At 35.6% G+C, this 20,410-nt stretch overlaps 1 long non-coding RNA gene across 1 annotated transcript in view; it reads right to left on the bottom strand.

Annotated features, from left to right (window-relative positions):
- Positions 1–20,410, bottom strand: part of LOC105868592 (uncharacterized) — a 443,787-nt gene that overhangs the window by 269,561 nt on the left and 153,816 nt on the right. Inside the window, exon 3 of the long non-coding RNA XR_012919252.1 lies at positions 14,547–14,640. This is a non-coding gene — a long non-coding RNA (uncharacterized LOC105868592). The remainder of the gene's footprint in view (positions 1–14,546; positions 14,641–20,410) is intronic.

The following is a 20,410-nucleotide window of genomic DNA, read 5'->3' as shown; positions in this document are numbered from 1 at the left end:
ATGGTGGTGCATGCCTGTAGTCCCAGCTACTCAGGAGCTTGAGGCAGGAGAATCGCCTGAGCACAGGAATCGGAGGCTGCCGTGAGCTGTGATTGCACCACTGCATCCCAGCCTGAGTGACAGAAAGAGACCCTATCCAAAAAGCAAAGCAAAGCAAAGCAAAGCAAAGCAAAAAGCAAAGCAAAGCAAAGAAAAGGGCAAAAAGAGAATGAAAGAAAAGAACACACAGGGATGGAAGACAAGGGGGCAATGTGATGAACGGCTGGAATGATGCAGCCACATGCCAAGGAATGTGGCAGCCACCAGGAGCTGGACAAGACAAAGAAGATTCTTCCCTAGACCCTCCAGAAGTGTGACCTTGATTTCAGGCTCTGGCCTCCAGACCTGTGAGAAAATACATTTCTGTTGTTTTAAGTCACCTGGTTGGTGATAATCTCTTACACCAGTCACAGAAAACTAATACATTATGTTTCCAGGCAGCACCTAAGATACTGTGATTTCTTTCTTTATAGAATGGCTCCTCCTGTCCGTGGACATCTCAACTTGGTTCTCAAAACCGCAGACTCTAGTGTCAGAACACAATCCTTCACGTTCTGGCAGGGGAACACTGGTTCGGAAAACCCAAGGAAGAAATCGTTGCAATACTCATTTGTTTTAAATCACAGTCATCAGAAGGTTGAGAAATCCGTCACTGAGGAGACCTGGGGATTAACTCGTTAAATGCTAAACTATTTTATTTTAACACCATTTAGAGATCTTCTACAATGAGCCTTAAATTTACCTGCCAATTAGAGATTACATAAAATATAATTAAACTTTTCTTAATAAAAGAATAATTGAATACATTTAAAATAAATATCCATTACTGTGATATGCTATGACTGCGGCTCTACAGGTACAAATTTTTATATGGTAAATGACCCTTCCCTTCTCCCATTGTCTCACTGCCCCAGGTTTCTAGACTCTGTTAATTGACAGTGATACCTTTGAGGGTTCCTGAACTACAGCACCATTCTCTTTCTCTCTTTCTCTCTCTCTCTCTCATCCCTTTCTCTCCCCACTCACTGTCTTACACACACACACATACACACTCCCTTCATTCTTTCTCTGACCATTTACTGGAATTCCCAGCAAACCACTGAGTAAGAAGGGAGTGCAGTGTGATACGAAGAGTTCTGGTAGGTGAAGCCCCCACTGTCAAATAGCGTAGGCTAAGGCAGATACAAAAGTTTCAGGCACACTGGTAATTACTGCCTTTATCTGCTAGGTTCTCTTGATGTACCTAAGAACAGGAATACAGTGGAGGAGAGAAATCCCCCTGAGTAGAGCCTAGGATGGAAATCCACAGCCAACTACACACCAGACGGAGAGGCACTCGGCCATCCCTGTGGCTGTGGCCATCCCTGAAAAGAGGATTCCAATAGCACACGTGAAGGCTGAGAGACCAAGGATCATTTAGACCCCATTTATGGACAAAAACAGAGTCTGTACACTGTTTGAGGATGAGTCAAGAGGGAAAAACATCAATATACAGAACAAAGGGGAAGCACCCACACCTGAGACGCACAGCAGGAGACTGATACTTTGAGAAGTATCTAGTGCAGGACCCTGAAACATTTTAGAAAATTCTTTTTGCACTAATAGTACAAATAAAATGGGTTTCTATGTATAACAAAAAATAATGCCAACAGGGGAATCTTACTGCTTAGCATATAATAAAATAAATGGAATGAAAGCTAGTAGAGGTAAGAGGAACAAAGTGTCCTCTCCACCTCCAGGGGAGGAGATAAGAAAAGCTCTTCACCGCTGACCGTGGCACTCACAGACACAGGCTGGGTAATTTCAATGGAAACAGGAAACACTAGGAGAATTATAAAGAGAACACGTCTGGTTTTCCACACCATTGGCTGCATACTAGTGTGATGCCAGGGGTTGTTCTGAGCAGAAACTGGAAAGATAGGGATATTGTGAAACTTTGGAATAAATGGAAAAAAATATAGCTTGTATCCAAAAAACAAAAATCAAAGAAAGCAGCAAACAAGCATAAAATAACAGAAAACCAAACACACTGCATATAACAATAATTTAAATGGATTAAACTCCCTAATGAGCTAAGAACTGGCAGGTTATAGATGAGGAAAAGAAAAGGAGAAAAAGATAGGGAAACAGAGTGGCAGGGAGGGAGGGAAGAAAGGTAACATAAAGCAAAGTGTCCCTCAAAGAAGTTAAGGACTAGGCAAAGAGGTATCAGGCAAAAAAAAAAAAAAATACTAAGAATTTTTGAAAGAACAAGTCCATTTCCAAAAATTCATCTTCAGTAAGTTATTATGCACACATTCAAAGAAAAACCTACAATAAGAGTCATTGCTCTCTTTATATTGAGGAAAAATTGAAGATAACCTAAATGGCTAAACAATTCATTTTTAAAATATTGCACATCTACAAACAAGATATTATGTAACCATTAAAACTACATTTCATACCAAAACTGCATGGTATTGGTATAAAAACAGACACACAGACCAATGGAACAGAATAGAGAACTCAGAATAAATCCATGTATTTACAGCCAACTGATCTTTGACAAAGGTGCCAAGAACATATTAATACACTGGATAAAGGACACCCTCTTCCATAAATGATGCTGTGAAAATTAGATATCCATAAGCAGAAGAATGAAACTGGACCCCAATCTTTCACCATATATAAAAATCAACTCAAAATGTATTAAAGACTTAAATGTAAGACCCAAAACCATAAAAGTACTAGAATAAAACAGGGGAATGCTTCAGGACATTGGCCTAGGCAAAGAATTTATAGCTAAGACTTCAAAAGCACAGGCAACAAAAACAAAAATAGACAAACAGGGCTATCTGAAACTAAAAAGCACAGCAAAGGAAACAATCGACAAAGCAAAGAGACAACTATTGAATGGGAGAAAATATTTGCAAATTATTCATCCTACAAGGGACTAATATCCAGAACATATGAAGAACTCAAATAACTCAACATTAAAAAAATAAATAAAATAATCACATTAAAAAGTGGATGAAGTACATAAATAGACATTTCTCAAAAGAAGACATACAAATGGCCAACAGGTATATGGAAAAATGCTCAACATCACTATCAGGGAAATGCAAATCAAAAATACAATGAGATATGATTCTCACCCCAGTTAGTATGGCTAATACTAAGAAGACAAAAAATAACAAGTGCAGGTGAGGATGTGGAGAAAAGGGAACTCTTATACACTGTTGGTGGGAATGTAAATTAGTAAAGCCATTTACCATACAACCCAGCAATCCTACTGCTGGATATTTATCCAAAGGAAAGGAAATCAATATATCAAAGGGATACTTAAACCCCCATGTTTATTACTGTACTAATCGCAATAGAAAAGACACGGAATCAACTTAAGTGTCATCAACAGATGAACAGATAAAGAGAATGTGGTATATATACACAGTGGAATACTATTCAGCCATAGAAAAGAATGAAATACTGTCAACTGCAGCAACATGGATGGAACTGGAGGTCATTATGTTAAGTGAAATAAGGCACAGAAAGACAAACGTCACATGTTCTCACTCCCATGTGGGAGCTTAAAAAGCTGATCTCGTGGAGGTAGAGAGTAGAGTGGTAGTTTCCAAAGACTAGAAAGTGTTGTGGGGAGGAGATGAAGAGAAGTCGGTTAATGGGTAATTCAATTAGATAGAAGGAACAAATTCTAGTGTTCAATAGCACAGTAGGGTGACGTATGGTTAACAACAATGTATTGTATATTTCAAAAATACCTAGAACAGAAGATGTGACATGTCTCCAACATAAAGAAATGATAAATGTTCCAAGTGATAGCTGCCTTAAATACCTTGATTTGTTACACGTTTGTACTTATGTATCAGAATTTCACATGTACCCCATAAATATATAAAAATATTATGTATCAATTAAACATTTAAAAATATGTTTTACAAGCATAATTTGTGATGTGAGAAAATGCTCCTGGTATGTTTTACAGGGACTCAAAAACAAGCTACCCATCAGCCTACATTATGTCATCTGATTTTTTTTTTTAAAAAATAGTTTATTCCATAAACTCCAAAAAGTGCAATCCCAGCAAATTACATGCGTTCTTTGATACCTCTTTCCTTGCTGAGCTTTCTTTTTCCTGCTCTGCTCATCACCTATACTTTTGTCAGCAAATAATTTTGAGTTGGCCTATGTCTAAATATTTTTAAGCTAAATACTGTCTTTACTTGTTTTTCTTTAGAGAAAATATGTTTAACAGAGAAGGGAAAGGAAGTTGTTTTCCTCCTGACTCCCTGCTGTCCTCGAGGGCCGTCATGGGTCCTGGGGCCACCCTCCTGCTCACGAGATGAGCCTGGACACCAGCCTGGGCCCTCTCCTCCCCTGATGCCCCATCTCTAAGGTGTACTGCTTCTTGCTCCAAAATGTCTGGCATCTGTTCTCTCCTTGCTTCACCACTGCCACCATCCTGGGCTGTCCCCCCTCCTGCCCCCTGCCACAAGGGGGACCGACCTGCATACTGTCACCCTCACCTCCAAGCCTACGTGTACCCCATAACCAAGAGGTCTTTGAAGGAAATCAGGCCAGGGTCCTCCCCTGCTGAGATCCATCCAGAGGCTTCTTGGAGCCCTGGAATAAATGCCACCAGACACCCTCGTCTGGCCCCCCCTATGCTCCCGCTTCCCCTGAGCTGCTCCTCCTTGGCTCACTGGGCACCAGCGCTCTGGCCACCTCCTCCGTACCCAGCACTCAGCCTCAGGATGGTCACACACGTGCTGTCCCTTTCTGCACTCCATGAGACTCATATTTCATATCTCTGATTGAATGTCACTTCAGCCTGGAGGCATTCTGTGACTACACAGTCTGACTAGGTTCTCCCCCAGTTATTCTGTCTAAAAACACTATATCATTTTTCTTCACAGCATTTATCATGCTTTTTCATTATTGATCTAAGTGATTATTTGGGGATTGTTCATTTCCTCCTCTAGACTGAGTTTGCTGTCTTTTTCTTTTATCAATGTACACCCAGCAATTAGCACAACTAAAATAATAAGTGATAAAATTTATATAGCACTTCTTATGTACCAAGCAGATTTTAAATACTTCAGACATATTAACTTATGTAATCCTCACAACAACTCCATTGTCTAAGTGCCATTATTGTTCCCATTCTACAGGTGAGAAAACTGAGGTGCAAAGAATTAAATAAATGTCCAAAGTCTTACTAATAATGAATGGTTGAGTCTGGCTTCAAATTCCACAATGTTTTTCATTACACTATGCTGTTTTTCACAGCAGCTCAATAAGTTTTGTTCAACAAATCTTACCACCCTAAGGAACTAGTTATTTCAGTCTTCTTTCCAGGCACATACATATATATAGGTATAGCATTATGTTTTTTAAATTGGGGTGACATTCTGTGTGCAATTTGGACTTCCACTATTTTAAATAATTGCTATAAAAATATTAGTACTTTCATGGCAGCATAGTATCCCATGGTACAAATCTATCTGAATTTAATCATTACCTTGCTTTTTGAGCAGAGGGTTCTTTCTTCAATGTATTGCTATTTTAAATGGCTTTGTAATGACATTATTAAATATAAATATTGTGTAATTCCTTATGATAAATTCCATGAAGTAGTTCAAAACATATTAATTTCAAAGTTTTTGAGGTATATTAACAAACTGCCTTCCCAAAAGGATGTTGGAGGAGACCCACTTCCCCACAGTCATGCCTAATGAGGCTATATTGTATATTCATCTAGAATAGTAATAGAGGCATAACTGTTCCCTAAAATACCTGTGGATAGAAGGAGTTTATAGCATATTTGGGCTATCTCCTAATTTAGGTCCTGATTTTGATAATATTAAAATCAATTTACATTCCTTGATTAATTGGTTGAAGGGAATGACAACTTAAGAGTTTGCATAAATATTAAAGAGTAGACTCTACTCCAGTACTTGAATAATACTTATGCTATTTAATAATTATAGCCACTGTCTTTGGGGAGGGTCATCAATTTAGATTTAAAGTAAAATTCAAGTTTAAAATTATAATCCAAAATATGATCTGTTATGCTTTCCTTTTCCATGTGAAAACTCAAGCAAAATATATATATTTATCACCTGCTGCTAGTTCTATACTATTTCTAAAATTAAGCAATATTTTAAAACAATTTCCAGAACAGAGACCCAAACAGAAAGATAAGCTCTGTATGTAGGCTAGACCACAACAGTAACAGTAACAGTAAAGTGTGATTAAACTACATATAGAGGATCTAGCTGCCTGTTTTTCTCCTATATTTCCATGCTTCTACAAACAACATGTGGAATATTTTTTGATAAACCATACCTTTTTATTGCATTGCTTTCCCAATGGATTGCAGTAAAATCTTGGAGCTGAGTGACAGATAGCTCATCCCAGCACTGGACTATGATAAATTTTAAGAAAAACACCTGAACCCAATATATACCATAGTAAGGGACATTACAATTCCAAAAACAGAGCAAATTGGAACATATTCAATTATCAAAGAAGGAAGAAGAATTAACCTCCCAAAATTAAAAACTTGACTACTTAAAGTAAACATAAAACAAACAACAAAAATGGAAATCCATGACAAATGACATACCTATTACAAAACATGTTATCTATTTAAATAAAAGTTAGTTGCACTCATGAAATTTTACTGGTCAGCATTCTCAAGGATTAGACTATAAAAACCAATCCATTTGAATGATGAGGAAATGTACTGTGATATTTGTAATACACATGGATGCCAGCTATACATACTGTATATGGTTTATAATCAACAAAATCTCGGTATTTAGACAGTCTCTGAATTCTTAGAAGTAGAAATATTTAATTTAAAACATACAGACAAATAAAAGAAGCCCTCTAGCACCCCTCAAATTACACCAGGACTTCTTGTTCAACTGCTGTCTCCAAATGGCAGCAACTTGTACGTGGGATCTACAAACAGACAGTGTAGGTTAAAATCATCCAGAAGAGAAAGATCTCTTTTCTTGGTATGAAAAAGCATTATATTTAAAAACCATTTGTTAAGCATGATTAAAAAGTTGAATCCTTTTTTTAAAGTCTCTATAAGAAATAGTTGTCAGCAGAAATGTAGAAAACCCTAGGAACGGAAGCCTAGAGATACGTAGATGGAAGCTCAAACTCTTATGAGTCACAGTGGAAGAAAATCCCCTGTGTCTGTAACTTAGTTGTTCTGGTAAAACTGTCTAAAAGGAAGGTGAGGAGAAGGGAGGGAGGGAGCAGAAAAACCCTGATCTCCCTGAACAAGTATGTCAGCCCCCCCGTTTCTGGCTATCTGGTAAAGAAGAGGCAGAACATCAAGTCTGGGGAAGAACTTACTGGAAAAGACGAGACTTCTTAGAAGAAGAGGTATCCTTAACTCTGTGAAAACGGGAGTGGAGAAGTAAAGGCTGTGCCTGTGGCTGTGATGACCCTGACTGAAGTGTCCTGAAGCCTTCCACACTGAACCTGCACAAGTTTGTGAAAGGCTACGAACACTGGCACAACAATTGCTTTACGATAATTGGAAACTGCAGGTGGATTCAAGTTCAAAACTCAAATTTTACTTTGACTAAAACAAGCAGTAATTGATAACAACGTAAGATTAGTGAGTGGTCTTGTTTATGTGCCTGTATAAAAACTGTCACTGTGCTAGAACTGGGCTTTCATATTATATACAATAGTTCAATGGTTTGATTATTCCAGTCACCAGAATAGTTTTTTCTGAAGAAATATTGCGCAGAAGATCATGACAGCTTCACTGATGAAAAAGAAAAAGAGAATGGTCCAGGCAAGAATGGAAGGTCCAGAGTTCATCCACTTGGGTAATTATTGGTTCAACAATACCCAAATTGACTCTTTAGAGCATAGTTTGAAAACCACTAATCTGGTCTAGCACTTTCATTTTATAAATGAAGAGATTGATACAGAGGGATGGGGGGCGGGGGGGTCAGTGACTTGTCCAAGCTCACACCAGAAGAACTGGAATTGGAAGTCAGTGCCTCTAAGTCAGGCGTCCTCAAACTATGGCCCAGCCTGCAGGCCACATGCCACCCGCCGCTGAGAATATTTACCTGGCCCACCAGGTGTTTTTGCCGCTGCTGCCTGTCCTGCTTAGCAGCCGACTTGTCCTGGGCCCACAGAGTGCACTCTCCAACAATCTGAGGGACAGAGAACTGGCCCCGTTTAAAAAGTTTGAGGACCCCTGCAAGTCCTAGCTTCATGTTTTTTCCAATAACACAATTCTGCTTACAAAGGTAAGTCTTCATATCTTGTTTCAGTTCCTATTTTCTTTTTATTAATATATAAATGTATCTAAGTTATGTATTTGCAATATTTTAAATAAAGTACAAGAAATCATAAACATTGTATATGAATTAAGTAATCAAAGAGAATATACTATTGATTTTTTTTAAGACAGAGTCTTACTCTGTTGCCCAGGCTAGAGTGCCGTGGCGTCAGCCTGCCTCACAGCAACCTCAAACTCCTGGGCTCAAGCAATCTTCCTGCCTCAGCCTCCTGAGTAGCTGGGAGTACAGGCATGCATCACCATGTCCAGCTATCTTTTTCTATATATTTTTAGTTGTCCAGATAATTTCTATTTTTAGTAGAAATGGGGTTTTGCTCTTAACCCCAGTCATACACTGCTTGCAAGACACATACCTAGAGCGAAACCACACAGAAGAATGAAAATGAAGGACTAGAAAGATATATACCCCCTCAAATACTAGACAAAATAAAGCTACCATAGCAATATTAATATCACACAAATAGATTTAAAGTCCAAAAAGTAGTAATGCAAATAAATGGGAACAGTATGTAATAATAAAAGATACAATTCAACATGAAAATAATAAACATAAAATTATTGTACTTATCATCATTAAATTATACAAAGCAGAAATTGGCAAAATTACATGGAAATATTGATAAGTTTATAATCATAGAGAGAGGAATTAGTACTAGTTAGAATAGAATTTTGGCACAGAAAAATCAACAATCTTAGTCTAATAGATATAAAGAGAATTCCACACCACAAAAAAAGACTATATTATCTTTTTGTGAACATGTGGAACATTTACAAACATTGGCACAATACCAGAATTTCAAAGAACTTAAATCACACATATCCCTCCTGATAGTGATATAATTAAATCAAAAATCAATGTTCCAAAGTGACAAAAGCATAACAAAATCATATGTTTGGATACCTTAAAATGAACTCTTATTTAAATAAAGCCTGAATTAATAAGAAATTGCCGCACATTAAAATATGTGGATGAAGCTAAATTACTATTTAGAGATAAGTTTATAGCATTAAATTCACTTACTAGAAAACAGAAAGATTAAAATAAATGTTCAACTCACAAAACTAGAAAAATAACAGAAAAGTAAATCTGAAGAAAGTAAAATCAAGAAAAAAATAATATTGCAATAATCAAAGAAACAGAAACAAGATAATACAAAGGACATATACAATCCAAAGTTGATTCTTTGAAAGCTAATAAATAGATTGCTAGCAAGTCTGATGAAAAAGCAGAAGATGAACATAATAAACAGGAGGACAAAAATACACCTATATGTTAAACATCAAAAGAGACTACCATGAACATTAATAAATTTGAAACTTAAAAGAAATAGACACATTTTAGATAAACATAAATTTCTAAAACTGACCCAAGAAGAAACAGAAAAGGTGAATAAACAAAAAATCACTGGAGAACTTGAATTAATAATCAAGAATCAACCCAAGTGCCCATCAATTAATGAGTGTATTAATAAAATGTGGTATATATATATATATATATATATATATATATATACACCATGGAGTACTAGTCAGCCATAAAAAGGATGAATTAATGCCTTTTGCAACAATTTGGATGGAACTGGACACCATTCTCCTAAGTGAAGTGTCTCAAGAATGGAAAAACTAGCACCACATATACTCATTATTAAATTGGAACTAACTGATGAGCACACATGTGCACAGAGGGAAGGAAAACTCAGTGGAAATCAAGCAAGGGGGAGAGGGAAGGAGAGGAGGGGCAAAAATCTACCTAACTGGTACAATGAACACTATTTGGGCGATGGGCACACCTATGGCTGCAACTCAAGCATTACAAAAGCAATCTATGTAACCCCTTAATATTCTGAAATAAATAAATAAATATTTTTTAAAAGTCCATCAAATCAAAAGACACTAGAGCCAGGATATTTTACAAGTGGATTTACCCCAAACTTCAAGGAACAAAAAAACCAGACAAAACCTTTATAATCCAAGCAGATTCTGAAAACAGAAAAAGAGGGAAGTTATCCAGTTTATTTTATGAAGTTGGTAAAATCAGAATATCAAAACAGGGAAAGTCAGTATAAGAAAAGAAAGTTATACAGCAATCATTTTAGTAAGCATAGATAGAAAAATCCCAAATAAAACATCAGAAAATTAATTTCAGCAGTATAAAAATAATTATTAATAATTTTTAAAACATCATGCCCAAGTAGATTTTATTTCAAAAATGCAAAGAAGGCTCAATATCATACTTATTAATATGTACACCATCAGAAAAGCTATTAATATATAACATAGTAAGAGTTTAAAAAAAACTATCATCTCAATAGATGCATACAAATATAAGTGGCATAATCATTGATAAACATGCTTAGCTAACTTAAATTAGGTAAATTGTCTTTCTAGCAGGTACTCTTTATTGGGAAGTTGCATAAGCAATATACATAAGCTTTAATAAGTATTTCCATTAAAATAAGAAATAATACAAAAGTAATTATCACTTTTTATCCACTTTTTTATCCACCAATTATCCACCTACCATTGTATCAGAGGTCCTAGAAATTTAATAAAGTGATAAGCTATATAAAGTTTATTCACAAATGATATGATTATCTACCTTGAAACTCCAAATAACCTACAAATTATTAAAATAAAATGAATTTTTAGAAAGGTTGCTGTACATAAAAATCAGCATACATGGGGAAAAACACCCCACTACCCCACTCAAAATATTAGTGAATATTTCTTAGGTTATTTTAAGAATAGCATTGCTAGGAATAAATTTATCAAAAGATATGCAAGATCCCAATACATAAAATTAAAAATATTTATTGAAGAATTAAAATAAGACTGAAGCATTGCAAGATTAAACACATTAATTATTTCTATTGCCCCCAAATAAATCTATAAATTCAAAACTAAAGTTCCAAGCAAGGTTTATCATGGAACACTATAGAAGATGGTTACATTTTTTTTCTGGGGAAAAGAAGAAGGCCTAAAATAGGCCAGAGAATTTTAAAGAACAACAAAGATGGGGGACGTCCTTACCATATATTTAGAATTATTATAAAAACATAATAATTAGGAAAATGGGATCTTTGTATAGAAATAGGCAAATGATCCCAATTCAAGGTGATTACAAGGTAATTGTGAAAAGCATGACTCTAAACGTTTTAGGAAAAAAATATAGAAATAGACACATGTGGACTTTCAAATAGAAAACAATTTTTAGACAAGATAAAAAACACAAAACCAAAAAGGAAAGGTTAATAAATCTGATGTATTAAAATAAAAGTGTCTGTTCAACAAAAGACATAATAAGTAAAATCAAAAGACAAGCCACAATCTGAAAGAAAATATTTGTAACATATAATTGACAAATAATTAAAAACCAAGAAATACAAAGAACTCCTCCTGGAAAGTCTGTTCTAGAGAAAAAAAGAAAAGACGACTTAAAGGATATGACGAATGATGAATGCGCAAAGGATATGAATGGGTAATATTAGGTAAAATTAAATAAATAAAATTTAGTCTTGCACTTGGAATAGATATTTTACACACACATAATGTTGTAACATCATGGATTGGTCATTCAGAAAATACTGGTTCACCAAATTATACAGATCTTCCAAATGTGGACATACTTCACCATACAATATCAAAAAAATATTCTTTGGTAATATTATTGCTATTCTTTGGTAACCTTACTGGAAGATCTTTAAGTATTAGGAAGTAGGCAAGTCCATGGTGGAAGATTTTACCAAAATTCCAGTTTTTCTTGAACGCTCACATTTTATCATTGGAAGAAACACTGACAATTTTCCTTGAGGCAAAGGGCTCATCTTTTATTCATTTTTGAGAAAATCTCTGTGCTATGATCTGAATGTGTCCTTCAAAATTCATGTATTGAAACTTAATGGCCAATATGATAGTATTAATATTAAGAGGCGGGCCTTTTGAAGGTGGATAAAGTAAACAAGAAAACTAGTACCTTGAGCAGGGGAATATACACGGCTTTTACTAACAGCATAGGAAGTTTCCTGGTTACAATTCAGACACATCAAGAAGAACCAAGAGTATAGAAGCAAGTTATATAGGAGGAAGACATTTTTTTCTACGTCTTCAAGATAACGTATTTCAGTGGCAGTAGAGTTATAATTAGAAAGGAAAAAAAAAGTTACAGGAGCTGATGAAAAGGTAGAAAGACAGAGCTATCACCCCAGCCAAGTAAAAAGATACTCCTCCTTAAGGGGAGGAAGAACTGAAGGCAGTTGTGCATGACCTGCACGTCTTGTGCAGCAAGCTACAGCAAGAGTGGAGCCTCTGAGACATGAATTCAAGAAGTTTCAAAAATATTTTACCTTGAGAAATGAAATTACCATTCTGAGTTAAAAAGACAACATTTCCAACCTGAAATTAGGGAAATCAAATAGATCTCAGGAAGAAATATAGCAAAAATAGACACTGTCTGCAGTTTAGCAGATGGCTGTTGAAGAAACAGATTTCGGAATTAAAAATCAAAACCTCCTGCAATTTTACCATGAACAAATCAGTATTTTAATAAAACCATTTTTCTAACATAGCAGACCTAATTTTTAGTTTTATATAAGTGTGTTTTAATAGTAAAGCTCACTCTTTAGAAATACTAATAAATATTTTCCTCCTAATTATAGCCAACTTAATCACACAAAATGTCTTTCACAAATTTCCCCTTCATGAACTTTTTTATGACTTACTCAGATCACTGACAACATGGTTGGACTTTCTGCTGTATCCTCTATTTCCTCTTTTTAAAATAACCAGTTATAAATTATAATGCAAGATTTTTTTCTCAAACAAAATTATTTTTCTTTTTCTTTTTAACCTCTTAAATACCAAAATTACATCTTAATGCCCATAACTTTCTTCACAATTCATTCTCCTACTTACTGGTTCCTTTGTATCTTGCTTCTTTCTTTTAATTTATTTATATTTTGAAATAATCTTTTTTTTTTTTTTTTTTTTTTTTTTGAGACAGAGTCTCGCTTTGTTGCCCAGGCTAGAGTGAGTGCCGTGGCGTCAGCCTAGCTCACAGCAACCTCAAACTCCTGGCTCAAGCAATCCTCCTGCCTCAGCCTCCCAAGTAGCTGGGACTACAGGCATTCACCACCATGCCCGGCTAATTTTTTGTATATATATATTAGTTGGCCAATTAATTTCTTTCTATTTATAGTAGAGACGGGGTCTCGCTCTTGCTCAGGCTGGTTTCGAACTCCTGACCTCGAGCAATCCGCCCGCCTCAGCCTCCCAGAGAGCTAGGATTACAGGCGTGAGCCACCGCGCCCGGCAATATTTTGAAATAATCTTTAAATAACCTCCAGAATGGAAAAAATTATTCTTTTTTCAATAAAAACACATTTTTATGCCTTTCTTATCATTTTTTTATCACAAACACATCTTTTGATGTTCATTTTACATACAGGATTATATATATTAATTAGAATTTCAATGCTCAGTAACATTAATTTTAGCAAGCAATTCTGAACTATCACATATCAGAATTTTATAGATGAGAACAATTTTATAATTTTTAAAAACACATTTATTCATAGCATAATTTGTGTATTAATAGATCCAAATATACTTAGTCTTTATATAACATTTAAGAAGTCAAGAACAAACATATTTATGTTCAGTAATTTGTTTTAGTTTCTTAATATTATTTGGAAATGATCCAGATATTTAGCAAGTATCTTATTTAATTTAACATAACTTTAAGACTTTAAATTACATGAAGAGTTTGTTTATAGACATTTATCCAATTTCCATTTATATAATTTTTAACAGTTCACCTAGATTACTTATGAAAACTGAGATATTAGACAAAGCTAGTCATCTTTTCAAGTTAGGTCCCTGTTAACAATTTTTATTGTGAATATCAGTTGCTCACCTAAGTAAGAAACTTAAAGTTAAATATATGGGTGTTTTGTCAATAACTCAGAAGATACAGCTGTTTTTATTAAACCAACACATTAGTCTAACCTATCAAGCTGGGTGTGGTGGCTCATGCCTGTGTTCCCAGCTACTCAGGAGGCTGGGGCAGCAGGATCAACTAAGGCCAGGAGGTCAAGACCAGCCTGGGAAATTTAGCAAGACACAATTTCTAAAAAATATAAAAATGTGCACCAGCCATAGGGGCTCATACCTGTAGTCCCAGCTACTTGGGAGGTTGTGGTGGGAGGAACGCTTGAGGCCAGGAGTTTGTGACCAGCCTGAGTCACATAGTGAGACCCCCATCTCTACAAAAAGAAAAGAATTACACAAAGATCATTCTGCTTTAGGTGTACAGTTTTATAAACTTTGTGTCAAACCCTGACAAATTAAGACATCTAGCAGAGACAAATATAAAACTGACTTACCAGTAAACCCAAGCAAAAATGTATGCTGACAATTCTAAATACATTTCTATGTTTATTTTACCAATAATTTTAAAACCATATTATTAATTAAATATTTACTTAAGTCTTGTGAACTAAAAGTCCTTTGCTTTAATTACTATATATTTTATATTCTATATGAGTCCTAATTTATCTAAGCCCTAAACCAATCTGAATAAAATTTCATAATGCATTTTTGGCTGACTATGCCAGATTTTACCATTTAGACATAGCATACAATATAATACACACCTAAATACACACACAGAGATCTTACAGCTTTCATTATAGAATTTTTGTCATAAGATAGTAATATAAACTCAACAGTTCATAAAAGACTGTTGGATCCAAATTATATTTCTGACAAACTTGGGACCTGTTCACATGGCTAAACTTCATTTACCCTAATAGGTAATCTAATGAAGGTTGTGAACCAATATTTTGAATAAAAAAGTTTCCATGGCAGTTTCACTTGTAAAAACCTCTTTTACCCTTTTTATCCTTTTTTAAATCAGTTTCAAATGAGTTCAGGGTTAAATTTTTAATGTTTACATTTTACCTAGGACCTGGCTGAATTGTATGAGGAAAATAAAATCTCCAAGTAGCCTAGAACTAACAACAAATCTGTCTTTTGTACTCTAGTAGGTTTGCTTGCATATCAATGGAAGTGAGGAAGAATTTTAGCAGTTTTTGTTTTTTGGTTTTACTTTTGGCCCCTGGATGGCAGACAAAAAAAAAATTTTATGCCAGACATAAATACCTTATATTATTGCTCTGAGTTCAAGGTTTTGACCCGTATGATCTAAAAGCCTCACCTTTAGAAACATTTATTTTGTTCTTTTTAAAGGCTATCATCCTAAGCAATTGCTAGTCAAGTAAACCTAAATTTATATTTCTTAAAGATGTCTAGGTTATTACTTAGCATAGAGCTGTAAAAATGTGTAAAGACATTCATTTGAAAGCCCTTTAAGACTTTCATTTTATCTTGGCTTGGAATGCCATAACCAGTGAGTTTTACCTCAACACCATTAAAAACAATCAGCAAATTCAAAGTAGATATTTAAAAAATAGAGAGAGACAGAGAACTTAGAAGGCTCTACATTTTAACTCTATAGTTGCAGGTTTTTTTAGACCAGGGTTTTAGATCTTTGCAACCACCCTAGTGGCTTTTAATTAGCCATCCTGCATGTACAACTTAAAATGTTTATTTTGTTCTTGGAAGATTATCAGAAACAAGCAAGGGAAAAGAGCCAAATAAGACACATGTAACCAAAATAAAACCAATATAGGAGTTTTCACAAAAAAATGTTAATGCAGGCATACAGATCAAACAAAAGCTTAAACTAGGCACACATACCAAAAGTAAATTCACCAGAAAAGACATGCCCACAGACAGAATGTAAATGTAAATTCTGTAGAAACCAGAGTACTCAACCCAAAAGACCCCAGAAGGGACTTATCAGAAAATACAAAAAGTCTTTTATCATCCCAAAAAGGACGTAAGGTTCTTTATTTAAGGTGACCTTATAACCACACCAGTTTCTGAATAACATAAAAAGGCCTCCACCAAAAAGGAGGGAAGCTCAGCCCAAGAGAAGATTCACCAGGGCAGAAAAGGCAAGCCATGGAAGGAGAGAGCTCAAAGGACTCAGGTGAATACTGAACACCAGTTCCATGAATTATCAATTCCTTCTAAAAGTGATTGTGCTACAGATCCCACTTCTGACACCATTTATGTCAACCTAAATAACAAACAGAGAGAGACTCTCTAAAAGAAAAATGTATTTATTCAGTAGGGCATTGAAATGGTAATATGTGTGCCATAAGTAAACCATGTGCATTTTCAGGGAGATAAAGGAAGACAAAGGTTTTTAAAAGAAAAAATGAGGATTATATAATTGTTTTAAAAAGATTATCCTTGGCTACAAGGATCAATAACAACAGTGACAACAGTCTAAGGTTAGAGAGGAAGTTGCTGGGCAGATGTTCCTGCAGAAGTATTTTTTGTGTAAGGTTGTGATGTCCTTTGTGCAAGGCTGTGATTCTTGCAGAGTCTTTGTGATATCACCGTTGTCAGGCATACAAGCATGAGAACCCTCTCTTTTTAGCCTTCATCAGCTCTATCAGGGCGTTTTTAAAAAATTAGTGGCTCCATTTTGATTCTGACAACTTTCATAGGCCTTTAGGAAGTGATTAAGTTATGAGGGTGGAGGTCTCATGGATGGGATTAGGGTCCTTATTAAGGGGCTTGAAAGAATAGGTTGTTGTCTGCTGCTCTTCTACCAAGTGAGGACACAGCACTCCTCCCCTTTTGTCCTTCCATTCTTTCCATTCTGTGAGGACACTGCACTCAAGGTGTCATCTCAGAAGCAAAGACCAGTGCCCTCGCCAGACACCAAACAGTGAATTGATTTTTGACACCCCAGTCTTCAGAACTGTAAATACATTTCTATTATTTATAAATTACCTATTCTATTTTGTCATACCAGCACAAATGGACTGAGAGAGTCTGCTAAATGCCCAATAGTTTATCTGTTAGTACAGTTTAACTATAGTTTATCTGTCAGTCATTCTTTCAAGTAAAAATGGTATCCCATGGAAAATCAGCTAGTTTAGCTTATAAAAAATTCCACTAGTATGAATAGAAATTCTTTATGCATAAACCCTACTGTAGCACACAGAATTTTAAAAACACATGTATTCAAGAGTTGAGATTTAATAAAATTAATCATTTTTAGTGCTTTGCCAATGATATTTTTAAATAAATGGATTTTTTTCCTGCCAGTGCATTGTGCTGAAAGATAAAATGACAACTAATACAGTTTGTGCCATTGCTTTGATTCATGCTAAATGGTTTGACCAATTGTTGCTTTTTGCCATCAATGCAAATATCAGTACCGTGAAAAAAGCAAATAAAACCTCAGCATTATCATTAAAATGGTTTCAACCTTGAAGACTCCCTGAAAAAGACATTATGGATCATAGGGGGTTCATGAACCACACTTTGAGAATCACTGCTCTAGAGAAACTCTTATACATATGCACAAGCAGGTGCAATCAGTTCAGCATTACTTGTAAAAGAAAAAATTAGAAATATCCCAAATGTTCATCAGCAGGAGAATGGACAAACAAAATAGTGCACATTCAATGGAACAATAGATAGCATTTAATACTGAATGAACTAAAGCTATATTCATCAACATGAATAATTCTCAGCAACATAATGTTGAATGAACCAAAACAGTTAGCAGAAGAATAAGTATAATATTATGCCACTAATAAAAAGTTTAAATTTTAAAAAAAAATAATATTATATTATACCATATACTATAGCAAAAGTACAAAAGCACCCCTGGGAATGATAAATATTGAATTCATGATAATAGTTTGGAGAAGAAAAGAAATGACATAATGGAGAAGTTTGTAAGGGTATTTTATTCAATTGTCTCTTCATGTTTTATATCACTAAAAAATATCTGAAGCAAATATGGCACCATGTTAAGACTTAATAAAGATGTGTAGTAGGTATATATGTACACTTTGCATTACGACTGTTCATTTTTAAATGTTTGAAATCTTTCATAATTTAAAATATAAGTTTTTAAATAAATTAACTCTGTTTATGATTTTTTAAAATGGAGAGTCTTCTCTGCTTTTTAAAATCACCTTTACTGAATGTAAAATACAATTAAATTTATGTTCCATAAATTTAGATGTGGAGAAGTATTAAAATTTTAAAAACAGGCACATTATATTGACAAAGGATTACCTTTAGAGATTAAGTGGGGAAGCAGACATTTCCCCACATCACCAGAAACCATTACACAGCCAGGGAGAAATACTCTAGGACAATTACCAACATTCACACTGTTCCATTATTGATCCAGCCCAAAGCCTACTTGGTTATTTGTGAAATTCACTATGATTAACTCACATTGATGATTTTGAAAAGAAAGAGAAGCATCTTGGGGAAGCGGGGGTGGAACAGGGAGAAGAGGAAGGTACCCCATAGTATGAAAACCACCGTACTACGTGTAAGCTCATAAACTTCCACAAAAATATTAATAGGAATTAATCTCTTTGTATACTCTAAATTCAGTGAACTTAAGTCTTAACTCTCACCTAATTGAGTTTTTTGCATATACTGATTTGCTATACATCTAATTTTTTATTTTTAAAGAGATAGTATTATATTCTTCAAGTATTACTAATGACTCCTTAATGAATCAAGGAAATATTAGGCAATCTTTTTGATTCTCTTCCTTATTGTTTTATCTATCTCCCATTTCATTTTTAATAGGGCAGTTCCCAGGATGTGAACAGAAAAAGGCAAAGGAAATTAAGGATAATAACAGGAATTTTACTAAGGAGGTTGACATGAGTAGAAACTGAAGCTATTAAATATTTTAATTTTAAGGTAACATTTATGTATTCATTTTCTGTATTTTGTTCTATACCAACAACTAACTCATCATTAATTTTGGTATAAATACCCCATAATATTTATAAATGACCTGCATATTGTTTATTCCTCACAAACACCTTATAGCAAAGATGGAATATTTGAGCAGTGGATCAGCTGATGATGAGCTCTATTATCCTGCTCAAATCATATCCTCCCTGATGCCGCAATCTATGTTTTCCTTTCGTTCATGAAATTCTGTCCCATCACGATGCTTATCACCACGGCAACTCAAGAAGAATCAGAGGGTAAATGAGATTAAGAGGGAGAATTGTGCTTGGTCTAGTGGGAAGATGTATATTAAATAAGTAATTGTCAAAGTAACAGATTATTTTAAGTGACTTTTTCCTGGGACTCAAAGCTAAGGACAAAGATAAGTCACATACATACACACACACACAGCTGAAATCAGACCAGATAAATCCTCAGGACTTATTAAGAATCAACTGAGTTTACTGGGAAAAAAAAAAAAAAAAAGACTAGTGAGTGCAGAGAGGCTGAGAAGGCCATTGATGGTCATAAGGAGGGCTCCAAGAGAATGTCTCATAGATGTGGAGCTTGTCTTCAAAAAGAGGAAACAGGCCCCTCCTCGCCAGGCTGGCCGTGTGCTGGTGCAGTGCGCTGTGCGGGGCAGGGGTGACGAGGACAGGAAAGGATCAGGAGGGGAACAGCAAAGCAGGACGTGAAAGCTGCACAGATGAGCACTCTGTTCCCCACCACGAGGCATGACAAAGATGTATGGTTCTTCCTCATGTAGCGCCAAAGAAGGGACCACTCTTGAGCCATGTTGCAGATGTGCTACCCAAGGGCCTGGCCTGGCCATCCAGGCAACTTTCGTACTCAGCCAGAGGCTATAGGGCATTCCACAGAGGCAGAGCTGGAGGAGGGTTCCAAGATGTCAAGAAAGAGATGACCTCCCAAAGAAGAACTGTGCAGTGGGGCCGGAGCCCGAGGAAGAATTCACACAGCTAGAGAAAGCCCACACACTTTAAGAAAAAAAGGTTGGGGCCAGTGTCAGCCAGAGGAGCCAGCATCAGCCTGGAGAGGAGCTCCAGCTGTGGCCAGACACCCAAGAGGACCCTGGACTGCTCTCCTGTCCCTTCTCTCATCCCTAGACCAGGGGAGCTGATACCAGGGGAAGGGGAAGAAAGAGTAAAAGAGGAGGCACCC

The sequence above is a fragment of the Microcebus murinus genome, chromosome 5 (assembly GCF_040939455.1).
Source record: "Microcebus murinus isolate Inina chromosome 5, M.murinus_Inina_mat1.0, whole genome shotgun sequence".
Taxonomy (NCBI): Eukaryota; Metazoa; Chordata; class Mammalia; order Primates; family Cheirogaleidae; genus Microcebus; species Microcebus murinus.
Note: the sequence above shows the minus strand (reverse complement) of the source record. Positions and strands in the feature narration are given on the sequence as shown.